We start from the raw sequence: 5,202 nt of genomic DNA on the forward strand, positions 1-5,202 counted from the left end.
ATCCTGCCCCGCTTTCCCCCTGCATGTAGCCTTTCTTTGTTATTTATATATAATTAGCCGGCTAATAAGGGAAGGAGAGAGCAGAATTTATAGGATGATCTGCTGTTCTCGCCATACTGCTGGCATTATTGGAATGCTTATATATGATTCAACCTTGTCTCTGCTTAATTTGGCTCAAGAAGTGACAGATGGCCCAGATCCACTTTGTGTCTGGTTTCACCTTTATCAAAGTTTTCTAATCATTTTTTTCCATTCTGTTATAGGCAGATAGACAGACACAAGCAGAGCAAGGACAATGGGCCAGGTACAGAAACTCACCAGGGCAGAAATCCCCAGATGCCTAGCAAGGGGCAAAACTGGGAAAACAAGAATCTTGGCCGCAGGGGAACCTTTCCTCCCCTAGCATATCACTGGTCATGAGATTTAGTGTTTTCTCCCAAAAGATAACATCTAGGCCTCAGTTGTGTTTCAGCTCCAGGCCCAGAAAAGCAGCCAAACCAGACAAGTGACACGGAGGAATTGTCAGCTGTATTGACTAATGACCCCCTGCCCTGGCACCAACCAATCAGGGGAGACCATGACCCTGAAAGAGCACATCTGGAAAGCTGATGAATATCCTATTGAGACACTTCCCTAAGACTTCCAAGTGCAAGAGAGAGATAAATATGCTCAGGACGAAGGAGCCAGTGTGTGCTCTCCCCTAGAGGAGCATACCCAGGCCATTCCTTTTACGCCTTCTTCTTTCTAAGGGACCCCAGGGGAGCAACGAGCAGCAGCAGCTTGTCGTCGGCTTACCCCCTGAACCTGTCTCCAAGGCCCCCTTTTTTCTCGTTGACTTCTCAGTGAGCCAAAGCAGCCCAGCTTAGGCTCTCCTGTTGCTCCTTCTATGTCTTTCCTTGTTTCACTGTCCTAAGTCTATTTTTGCTGCAGCCAATAAATTCTTACTTACTTTGCCACTTGATTGAAATCTTTCCATCAAGAAGACAAGAACCAAGGTCTCATGGTCATCTCGTTGGGAACACATTTGGTGCCGTGACTCGAATTGTTCTGTGACTCGGGTTGTTTCATCACTGGTAAGCCAGTCATCTTCTCCACCTGGGTTTGAAGGACATGCCTAACTGTTCTTTTTCCTCCCTGCATTTTTTCCCCTCTGGCCATGGGGTTTTCTCCCTCTCTCTTTGTGGATTGCTGCACTGTGGAGGCATGGGGTGAACATTTAAAAGCCCTTAGGGTGCTGGCCGCTAGAAGACTCCTGTGACAGGATGAGTTGGTCATGGACTGGGGAAGTTTGCACTAGGCACCCCTCCGACTGTAAGACAACGTCCATGCACCCAGGAGCACTGGTGGTGATGGTGGTGATGGTGATGATGGTGATGATGATGATGATGGTGATGATGATGGTGATGATGATGGTGGTGATGATGATGATGGCGATGATGATGATGATGGTGATGATGATGGTGATGATGATGGCGATGATGATGATGATGGTGATGCTGATGATGGTGGTGATGATGATGGAGATGATGATTATGGTGATGGCGATGATGATGGTGATGATGGTGATGATGGTGATGATGGTGATGGTGATGATGATGATGGTGGTGATGATGATGGTGATGATGATGGTGCTGCTGATGATGATGATGGTGGTGATGATGATGGTGATGATGGTGATGGTGATGATGGTGATGATGGTGATGATGGTGATGGTGATGCTGATGATGGTGATTATGATGGTGATGATGATGATGGAGATGATGATGATGGTGATGATGATGATGGAGATGATGATGATGGTGATGATGGTGATGGTGATGATGGTGATGATGATGCTTATGATGGTGATGATGATGATGATGATGATGGTGATGGTGATGGTGATGCTTATGATGGTGAAGATGGTGATTATGGGGATGCTGAGGATTCTAATGACTATGAAGGTGATGATGATGGTGAAGATGGTGTTTATGGTGGTGCTGCTGCTGCTGATTGTGATGATGGTGATGAGGGAGAGTGGGGTCTCCCTTACTCTCCTTCCCCTTGCCCACACTCTGGTCAGAACTCTGAGCAGATCTGAAAAGGTCAAAGTACAAGCGGGAAAGAAAAGATGGAAACAGAGGAGTCCCAAGAAACGACATGCTTTCATTTGTTTGGATCATTAGTTATTAAGCTTTTTCCTTGTGTTTCATGAGTGGCCAGACGTGGTGGTATCAGCATGAAAATAGATAGATAGATTGTAGGGGTGTCTGAGACCACAGGTTCACTGGAAGGACTCGCAGAACCTTGAAAACCTGTTATGCTCATGTTTCTTGTTTAATACAGTGAAAATGTACAGATTGATGTCAGCAAAGGCAAAAATGCAGGCGGCAGAGTCCAGGAGAGATGAGGCATTAGTTTCCAGGTGTCCTTTCCCTGTGGAGTTGTATGGACAGTGCTTGATTTTCCCAGCGGTGGTGTGTGACAACGTGCCAACCAGGGAAGTTCACCAAGCCCTGATGTGCAGGCTTTTTATTGGGGCCATTCATGTAGCATGGAGCGCCCACATGGCGGACCTGAGTTATTCAGCTACCACCCCCTACCGAGGTCTAGCTAGGGCATGACTGAAACCCCCCACCATCTATCGCATTGTAACATAAACCAAAGTCCCAGGCAAACAAAGGTATTCTTATCAGGCAGGATATCCCAAGGGCTCAGAAATGACCTCCCAGGAGCTAGCCATGGGCAGGACCTATGTGTGTAATGTGCTGGGTGGGGACAACCCAAGGGCGCTGAGTTAACTCTTTCCTCGTGTTGTGGGATTTTGCATCCTGCAGACTCAACTGGTGTAAGTATCGGGAGTAGCTCTCCAGCAAGGAAAGAGATGCAGTGGGGCATCCACTGCTCAGCTCAAGTCTCTGCCTTGATTCCAACCCCTGTATCCAGCTTACTGCCAATGCCCCTACTTCTTGGTTGCTCCAGGAAGCCACTTGGACTTGGCAGGCTGAACACAGAATTTCCACCTCTCTCTCCACCCTCTTTGCCAAATCCTCCTACTCCTCCAACTTGATGGGACACCAGCGTTCCTGCATTTTCTCAGCCTTGAAGCCCTAGAGACCTGAGGCATCACTCCCAGTGACAGCCCTAGTGAGTGGGGCACCTCCACCTCCGTCCCTGCCCAGCATCTTGTCACAGTTCCAACCTGGTCATCCTGCCTGCACCTGGCTGCATAGGGGTCTCCTCCTGTCTGACTGTTCTTTTGCTCCTCAGCTTTTCAAGATGTTCATGATGGGGATCTCCAGCAGCCACATTAACACTGTCACTGGGAGTGATGCCTCAGGTCACTGGCTCATCTCAACCCACTGCCAGCATGACCTTCGAGCCCAGCCCTCACCCATGCCTCTCTTCATCATCTCAGAAGATGCCCACCACTCCCCACGGCTGCCCATGAGCACCAGCTTCTCCTTAGTCAGAGAGGAAGTTAGCACATCCTCAAGGGTCCAAATGAAACACTGGCCCTCCCTAAGCTATTCTTATCTCATGTTCCTCTGTGGCAAGGGTGGGGAACCTTTTTCTTCTGCCAGGGGCCATTTGGATATTTATAACAGCATTCGAGGGCCACACAAAATGATCCAGTTAAAAAATAGCTATGAAAAAAAAGCTCCTAGATGTATTGGATTTTGAGTCCCTTCTGCAGTTGCCTTGGCAGAGCCAGACCAAATGATTGATGATGATGATGTTCCTATAAAGCAGGGATGCCCCCCCCTATCTTTGCTCTATGGGGACATCCAGTTCTGTATTTCTCTCCCCTTCGCCTATGGTTCTTCCACTCAGCCTTGTCCTGCTGTGGGCTGCAAGCCTGCTTCAGACCCACTCTGCTAGGTTTTAATCCCCGGGATGCTCAGGAAAGATCTGATGAATCGAACAGAGCTGGGCCCAATTCCCAAAGTCAGGTGTGCGTTACTGAAGACCTACCGCGGTGCCCATTCAGAGCAGACTCGGCCAGCCCGTGTTGTTGAACTCCATGGGGAGGTCCATTTCTCTGTTGACGCGGAAAGCGAGCGATGAGGCAAGATTCAACGTCTTGTCACTGTTCAAGACTAGACGACCCACCACGGTGCCCACCCTGCAGAGACGCGACGAGCCGCCTCCTTGAGCTCACAGGGAAATAATGTTCTCTATAGAGACGCTGAAGGTGACCAATGAGACAAGAAGGCTCTACCCAGCCAGGGGGGCTCAGTGGTTGAGCGTCGACCTAAGAACCAGGGGATTGCGGTTCGATTCCCAGTCAGGGCCCATGCCGGGGTTGCAGGCTCCTCGATCCCCAGCAGGGGGCGAGCAGGAGGCAACGGATCCATGACTCTCATCATTGATGTTTCTCTCTCTTTCCCTCGCTTTTCCTCTCTCTGAAATCAATAAAGACATATTTTAAAAATATATTAAAATTTTATTTATTTATTTATTTATTTATTTATGTATGTATTTATTTATTTATTTATTTATTTATTTATTTTTTAAATGCATCTTTATTGATTTCAGAGAGAGGAAAGGAGAGAGATAGAAACATCAATGATAAGAGTCCTTGATCGGCTGCCTCCTGCAGGCCCCTGACTAGGGATTGAGCCCACAACCCGGGCATGTATCCAGACCGGGAATTGAACCTTGATCGCCTGGATCCTAGGCCAATGCTCAACGGCTGAGCCACACCCGGCTGGGCTATATAAAATTTAAAAAATAAAATAAAAGAAGACCCACCATGGTGCCCACTCTGAGCAGATAACATAAGCCATCTATCTACTTGAGCTCACAGGAAAAGAATGTTCTCTATAGAGATGTGGAAGGTGGGCAGTGAGATGCTACGAGCCATCGCCAAGCCTGGTCGGAGCATCCTTTGTAAGCCTGTGAGCTCTACGGGCAGGTCCATTTCTCTGCCGATGCTGAAAGTCATGGGTGAGGGAGGTGTTTGCACCATTGAAGACATGAAGATCCCCCACGGTGCCCGCTTTGAGCAGACCGTGAGAAGACAACGTTCTGTGTCTCCCGGTGCCCGAAAGCAGGCGGCTCTTTCAGGAACAGGGAGCCACGGAGACCACGTTTCCCCTCCGGCCACCTTTCCTCCTGCCTCCCGTGGGTACACGTCCATTCTGTGGGCTCCCGGCGCACGTTCTGAGGGCTTGCCTTGCCCAGCCCTTTCTGCTTCTGCACAGAGCACAGGTCCCATGT

The sequence above is a fragment of the Miniopterus schreibersii genome (genome assembly GCF_964146895.1).
Source record: "Miniopterus schreibersii genome assembly, chromosome: Y".
In the NCBI taxonomy this organism is placed as follows: Eukaryota; Metazoa; Chordata; class Mammalia; order Chiroptera; family Miniopteridae; genus Miniopterus; species Miniopterus schreibersii.